Source organism: Nansenia antarctica (genome assembly GCF_963989245.1).
Source record: "Nansenia antarctica genome assembly, chromosome: 12".
Lineage (NCBI taxonomy): Eukaryota > Metazoa > Chordata > Actinopteri > Argentiniformes > Microstomatidae > Nansenia > Nansenia antarctica.
Genome location: NC_137682.1, coordinates 13,005,837 through 13,014,001, shown reverse-complemented (window position 1 = coordinate 13,014,001; position 8,165 = coordinate 13,005,837). Strand labels below are relative to the sequence as shown.

The window sequence follows — 8,165 nt, the reverse complement described above, 5'->3', positions numbered from 1 at the left end:
CGTCAAACATTTCACAGCATTTTGCAAGTGCGACAAATCCACTTAACAATGGTGCTGCATAGACGGTCAATGAAACTTTAATTGCACCACAACGGGTGCAAATGTTTTTTTTTTTTTTTTTTTTTTCGAATTTGGTTTTCCCTCCAAAACACTTTAAAAAAAAAAAAGTAGGAGGAAGGACGGTAAAGTGTGATATATGATAGTGTAGTGTGGTAAGTATATGTATGTTCTATTAGACTGTGGAGGGTAGAATGAACTCCCAGGGTGTAGTTAGGCTATGGAGGGTAGAATGAACTCCATAACAAGCTCCGCCCACTTTGACACAAGCTCCGCCCACTTTGACTTAAGCTCCGCCCACTTTGACACAAGCTCCGCCCACTTTGACTTAAGCTCCGCCCACTTTTATCTGTTGTGCTTTAATTTAAAGGAAAACAAGTGAGATTTGAAACGGTGATAGTCGGTCAAAACTTTTACGCACCACTAACAGGGTCTTCCGGTAATTTAATGAATTGCAAGTGCGGTATAATATGACTATGAAGTCCATATACATGTTCTTGATACCGGAGGACGAAGATGAAGTCGGAAAAATCCCAGCAGGACTCATCTTTCGGTATGAGCAGGTGCAACAGATCATTTGACCACTCAATTTAACATGCCTACATAGGCTACTTATCATGTAAACTGTTGCGCTAATGCTGATTGTTCGTATTCAGTAGGCCTAGTATAGCGGATGTATTGTATTTTCCTCACTGAGAGAATCTCGGTCAACAATTTGTAACAATTGTACACATTTTATTTAGTATTCTCAGTATGGGAAAACAGGAATTCACTTTTAATGTGTTACATTTCCAGTTCAAACCCTTATCGACTTTGACACAAACCCTAATCAATCCCGCCTATAGATTTACTGCAATAGTAAACAAAAGTGTTAACAAGAAGTGGCCTAGAGTATAAACCCTACATTGGTTCCCACTACCTGGTCACATTTAGAATGTACAGTACTTCAAATGATTATTTCACTTGGCTGTGACTTGAATTAGACCGGCATACCGTATTCAGTACCGACCTCTAATAGCTGTTTTAATGTAATTATTAGGCTATATTATTATTATTTTAATTAAATCGTGGGGTATGGTTCCTTAATGACCTGCATCAGAATGGCTTATGCGGTGCATTTTTACCATATATTTCTAGGTGGAGGATCAGAGGTTAAGATGTGCTTGCTGAATGATGAGGAAAAGACAAATCGTCACAGGATTGACCTTCTCAACTGGTAGAGGTATTCAACACTGTATAGATGTGGCCAATCACCAGGGATCAGGTAGGAACATGGTGTTACCACAGCTTCTCTGCTGAGCTCAAACCTTTCAGAACATGTGTATAGATGGCAGAATAGTTTGTATGATACAGAAGGTAAAGATAAGCCTACCCATGAATGTACTTAGCGCTGTCAATTGTTAAATAGGCTATTGCAATATTTATTACAATTATTTTTTAATAATGATAATCAACAAAATGGAAACATTTTCAGATTACAGACATCTGCCGATATTTACTTCTTTTAAAAAAAAAAATGAAACTGATATTTCACTGTTCTGTGCCTGAGGTTGAAGAATTCTTGAATAGCCTAATTAACAACAAATGTAATCAAACCTGTTGAGATGAAATGTGAATTGTGGTCTTTACAACCAGAATGCAACTCTGACTAATTATGGGCTCTTCCCATGCTGAGCCTGAGACAAGGAAAAGCAATGTGTGAGGAGCCAATAATGAATGTCTTGGAAGACTTGAATTCTGTGTTGTCTGTAAATGGGAAGTCTATGGAGATTATGATGATGTCATAGCATTTGACTTTTATTACGTTCAATTCAACAATTCTGTGGGACATGTGTTGGTTTACAAGCTACGGAGCAAAGCTACAAAGTCAGAGGGTCGTGGGTTGTTTGAATTCCTCTCAAATCCTGCAAATCACTATTTATAGAGAGAACATATCAGCTGATCATGTGATCATCAGGTTTTTCGCCCTTGCTTGCTTGCTATGTGCCGGAGGTCCTCGGGCATCTCCTCTGAGGGCCCCCAGCCGCCTCGGGTGCCTGGTCTGTTCTGCCGCTGGGGCACCTGCTTGGCTAGCCTGGTGTGGGGCTATTATGGTCTGTGCTTGGTTGGGCCGGGTGTGCTGGTGGTAGGGCGGGTCGGGTGTGTGGGGCGGCTGGTTTGGGTGGCGCTGTGTGTGCTGGTAGGCAAACTGGTAGTAGTCGCTCTATGAGTAGAGGGCTGCAAGGGAATTTTCCTGGCTGCACAGTGTACAGTTTTTTTACCTTTCTGTCATCATGTGAAGCGTATTGAGTCACATCTTGTGAGAAATGCGCGATACACCATTTAGTCATGAGGACATGACTAAATTGTGTTTTATTCAAGGTGGATGTGACTGACAATCAGCTTGTCCGTACCAAAGGACATCTTTTTGAACTTGATGGCCTACATGGAAACAACATGACTAATTATGGGCTCTTCCCATGATGAGCCTGACACAAGGAAAGGCAATGTGTGAAGAGCCAATAATGAATGTCTTGGAAGACTTGAATTCTGTGTTGTCTGTAAATGGGAAGTCTATGGAGATATGATGATGTCATAGCATTTGACTTTTATTACGTTCAATTCAACAATTCTGTGGGACGTGTTGGTTTACAAGCTACGGAGCAAAGCTACAGAGTCAGAGGGTCGTGGGTTGTTTGAATTCCTCTCAAATCCTGCAAATCACTATTTATAGAGAGAACATATCAGCTGATCATTTTGTAAGTACAGAACGATCTTTTTCACATGAGAATATATGCCATTGTCAGTTATTAATTGACTTCATATTAGTCTGTAGCCTATCATTTACTCTTAACCCAATTAACAAGCTAGTTAGTTGTGTAACTATTTGTAGTCAAATGTTAATCTCTAGCTAGCTAGCTAGTTTATATACCGCATGTTTTCATTTTAGTGATGTATTTCTAACACCAGCATAAGTAACAGTGAAGAGTAAGAGTTGAAACAGAAGTGCCGTGTTAATTTGGTGTTGAAACGCCAGAATGGACTAATTTATTGGTCACACTTTACATGATGTGGCTTGATCCATGGATAGTACTTGTAATAACTGTAGTGACTCATTATTTAGAAGAGTTGTGTTACTAAATTAAATATAACATTACTACACAGACAAAGGGTCAACTAAATGTACTGTATACTAAATCATATGTAGGTCAATTTAGTCCTAACATGTATTTCAATATCAAAGTGATGACATGACTAAATGGTGTTTTATTCAAGGTGGATGTGACTGACAACCAGCTTGTCCATACCAAAGGACATCTTTTTGAACTTGATGGCCTACGTGGAAACAACATTTTGACCTCCACTGGCTGATAGACAAGCAAATATCAAAGTAAACATTTCACCTATCTTTTGAGGAGGGTCAGCATTTTCATCTTGCCATCTCGTTTTAAGGAACATACTCCTATCTCGTGGGAGTGCATACTCAGGCCAAATTCGTAATACGTCTTTTCAACAAAATGGTGAAGTGGCTGAGCGCACAATACCTCAACCACTTCACCATCTTGTTTAACAACAAATGTAATCCCACCTGTTGAGACGAAATGTGAATTGTGGTCTTAACCAAACATGTCTCACAGGATTTTAAAAGCTGAACGCAACACTTTTTTTCCTGGATAAACAGTGTACAGGTTTTTTTCCTTTGTCTGGATGTACAGTGTACAGGTTTTTCGCCCTTGCCTTGTCCTCTACTGGTCTCCTCCTCTGCTGGTCTCCTCCTCTGCTGGTCTCCTCCTCTGCTGGTCTCCTCTACTGGTCTCCTCCTCTACTGGTCTCCTCTACTGGTCTCCTCTACTGGTCTCCTCCTCTGCTGGTCTCCTCTACTGGTCTCCTTCTCTACTGGTCTCCTCCTCTACTGGTCTCCTCTACTGGTCTCCTCCTCTACTGGTCTCCTCTACTGGTCTCCTCTGCTGGTCTCCTCCTCTACTGGTCTCCTCCTCTACTGGTCTCCTCCTCTACTGGTCTCCTCCTCTACTGGTCTCCTCTACTGGTCTCCTCTACTGGTCTCCTCTACTGGTCTCCTCCTCTACTGGTCTCCTCCTCTGCTGGTCTCCTCTACTGGTCTCCTCTGCTGGTCTCCTCTACTGGTCTCCTCCTCTACTGGTCTCCTCCTCTACTGGTCTCCTCCTCTACTGGTCTCCTCTACTGGTCTCCTCCTCTGCTGGTCTCCTCCTCTACTGGTCTCCTCTACTGGTCTCCTCCTCTACTGGTCTCCTCCTCTACTGGTCTCCTCTACTGGTCTCCTCCTCTACTGGTCTCCTCTACTGGTCTCCTCCTCTACTGGTCTCCTCCTCTACTGGTCTCCTCTACTGGTCTCCTCCTCTACTGGTCTCCTCTACTGGTCTCCTCCTCTATTGGTCTCCTCCTCTACTGGTCTCCTCCTCTACTGGTCTCCTCTACTGGTCTCCTCCTCTACTGGTCTCCTCCTCTGCTGGTCTCCTCCTCTACTGGTCTCCTCCTCTACTGGTCTCCTCCTCTACTGGTCTCCTCCTCTACTGGTCTCCTCTACTGGTCTCCTCCTCTACTGGTCTCCTCTACTGGTCTCCTCCTCTACTGGTCTCCTCCTCTGCTGGTCTCCTCTACTGGTCTCCTTCTCTACTGGTCTCCTCCTCTACTGGTCTCCTCCTCTACTGGTCTCCTCCTCTGCTGGTCTCCTCCACTGGTCTCCTCCTCTACTGGTCTCCTCCTCTACTGGTCTCCTCCTCTACTGGTCTCCTCCTCTACTGGTCTCCTCCTCTGCTGGTCTCCTCTACTGGTCTCCTCTACTGGTCTCCTCCTCTACTGGTCTCCTCCTCTGCTGGTCTCCTCCTCTACTGGTCTCCTCTACTGGTCTCCTCTACTGGTCTCCTCCTCTACTGGTCTCCTCTACTGGTCTCCTCCTCTGCTGGTCTCCTCCTCTACTGGTCTCCTCCTCTACTGGTCTCCTCTACTGGTCTCCTCCTCTACTGGTCTCCTCCTCTGCTGGTCTCCTCTACTGGTCTCCTCCTCTACTGGTCTCCTCTACTGGTCTCCTCCTCTACTGGTCTCCTCTACTGGTCTCCTCCTCTGCTGGTCTCCTCCTCTGCTGGTCTCCTCTACTGGTCTCCTCCTCTGCTGGTCTCCTCCTCTACTGGTCTCCTCTTCTGCTGGTCTCCTCTACTGGTCTCCTTCTCTACTGGTCTCCTCCTCTACTGGTCTCCTCCTCTACTGGTCTCCTCCTCTACTGGTCTCCTCCTCTGCTGGTCTCCTCTACTGGTCTCCTCCTCTACTGGTCTCCTCCTCTACTGGTCTCCTCCTCTACTGGTCTCCTCTACTGGTCTCCTCTACTGGTCTCCTCCTCTGCTGGTCTCCTCCTCTACTGGTCTCCTCTACTGGTCTCCTCCTCTGCTGGTCTCCTCCTCTACTGGTCTCCTCCTCTACTGGTCTCCTCCTCTGCTGGTCTCCTCCTCTGCTGGTCCATTAATTGGCATCATGCGTTTTGCTGGCTAGTTTTAAAACACCTTCAGATATATGATGCCAGCAGCTGCTCTGCCACCTGCCCGTTATCCAATCAGAGAAGAGCACGTCAGGGCTGTCTAGATAACGGTGAGCTAGAACTGTAGGTGCTGCGACAAACTTCCTTTTGTTGTCATAATGTTGTCAACATACCTTATCAGCTGGACACATTCCACATTCAGTAACCAACTGAGCATAAAAAAATAATAGGCCAAAACTGTGTCATGGGCTTCGATTCGTTCATTTTCAACACCAAAAAAGAAACACTAGGTTGTAATGCTGGACAACCAGAAATTGTGGGCTGTTTAGTAGTATCACTAGATGTCTACGGTACACAGAATTTGTACTGCCTTTGCCATTCCACAGGAAAAACGTGGATGACTTCACAGGACCGAGGGAAAGAAGTGATCTGGGCTTCATCACCTTTGACCTCTCGGCTGATATCCTTTCTCTTGCGCTGCTCATCAGACAAATGTGTGAGACGGGAAGGAAATGGGGCCTGTCTTATTGTCAAGGTTTCAGGTAATGTTGTCATGGTAACTTAGGCTTAAGGCTTTGGCATGCAGGAGGTAAACAAATGCATGCATTCGAATGATGAGAACGTGTTGCTATTGTGCACCTCTGTGCTATTTCTTATTTGGCGATCAGCATTTGCTGTTTGAGAGAAGCGTTGAATCCTAACCAGCCTGCCCAGTGGTGAGTACACTGTACAGTAGATCAACATACAGCACTATAGCAGGTGTAAAAGGAGTGTGCTGGAAACCATGTACGGTAAGTGCATACTGTACGTGAAGTTATGGGTGGTTGTGGTAATTCTTTTAAATTTCCTGTTTTTTGGTGGCTTTTGATAAGCAGCCATAATTTCCCACATCAAATGTTGTTTTTGGTCATTAATGACTTTATTGGCTGAATGGATCATCAGTGAATCATCATCATTTGGTCATTAATTATGTTGATTGCCTTAACCCTCTTCACATCTGAGGCCGATATTCGACTGGAACGTCAAGCAGCTCTTCCTCTACATGTCTGCTGAGTATGCAACCAAAAGCAACGTAAGCAAGCACAAGCATGCATCCTCCCTTTCTTGTTTTCTTGACAATAACAGTGCTCCACTTGGTCATGCACTTTTTACTTGATGAAATGCAAGAGAAGATTGTCAGCATGTTAGTGGTGGTAAAGACATGACTGCAAGGATAGAATAGAACATGTTTTTATTCACACAATGTGGAAATTTGTCTTTGACTTTACAGTGGCAAACAAGAGCAGGAGCACTTCAGAATAATTCGGGTGTGGCGTGTATAATCTGCACAGGTACAATGGCTGCAGAAGTGTAAAGTGTTGCATATGTTTGTTTGATTCCAGGTCCTGAACCAGGTGGTCCTGTGGGACAAGATTGTCCTGAGAGGAGAAAGCACCAAGCTAAACCTTCTTCTTTGATGATGGAAACGGTCTCCGGTAAGAAGCCCCACCTACCCCCCAACCCACCAACTTTAATGTGGAATGTATAGGGTCGTCAGTCACCTCACTGTCATTTTGATTATCTACTGAGGAGTAAGCAGCAGCTGCTACATATGAATTGTGAATTGTGAATTGTGATGCAGTATTATTTATATGCAGCAGATGGTAGTACAACACAATTTACCGTAATACTCTAAAACAACCTCGACATGATGGCAGAATCAGCCTCCTGGAAGAAAAGGGGAAATTACACAATGTGTTACATGGTTCACATCCAGGGTTTTTTCTGCATTGAAAAGGCTTAGGTGGCTCGCCTAAGGCTTTTCTCGCCCCGCCTAAGCCTTCTCTGAGAAATCTTGCAAGAAAAACCATGTAAGAACCATCCATGCATTCATTGCTACAATTCGGTCATCCCAGCAGGTGCTGCTAGACTATTGTTACATTATATACGTAATAGCCATGGAAGACTTCTTCCACCTAAGCCTTATTTTGAGCCAGGAAAAACCCTTTTTTAACTAAGTATTTCTTTCCTCCCAGGGCAAACAAGAACATCACCTTGACCCCGTCATGGAATGTGGTACCCAACGCTGGCATCCTGCCCCTGGTCATGGGCTCTGGCCACATGTCCCTCCCCTTCCCAGATGCATACGAGACCACAAAGAGCTACTGAACTGCCCCATGCTTGTTTGTAAATGTTGTGCCCTCTTTTATGACTTTTAATAAAAGTGAAAGTTTGGGAATGGGTGTGTCTGTCTGGATGTATGTATGTATGTATGTGCATTGACGCTGCCACACAGAAATAGAAAATGGACTGTGTTACAACTTATTGACCAGTCACAGACAAACTAGTTATATTCAGCTGTAAAGATGAATGATGTGAAATTGCTGGATGGTACCGGTTTAGTTTGTTAGATTTCTTTAATGTACCGGTATGTGTTGCCTTCTTTGTTATAAAAAAATAAATAATAAAATATGTTTTTGTATATTCATTTATTCAGAAAGAAATGTGTAAACATGTAAACATTGGTATCCAAGGAAACGTTTGAGATGTGGCGATGTGTGCCAAATAAGGACAATGGAAGCAATTTCCTTCTGTACTGTACAGTATCTACTTTACTTAGCAATACCCTGTGACTTTT

General features: G+C 44.0%; 1 pseudogene across 1 annotated transcript; it reads left to right on the top strand.

Annotated features, from left to right (window-relative positions):
- The first annotated feature begins 527 nt into the window (after positions 1-527).
- Positions 528-7,696, top strand: LOC308168874 (signal peptidase complex subunit 3-like; annotated as a pseudogene). Its single transcript has 5 exons — positions 528-610; positions 5,935-6,042; positions 6,551-6,620; positions 6,931-7,023; positions 7,564-7,696. The product of its transcript is annotated as a signal peptidase complex subunit 3-like (transcript).
- The last annotated feature ends 469 nt before the right edge of the window (positions 7,697-8,165 follow it).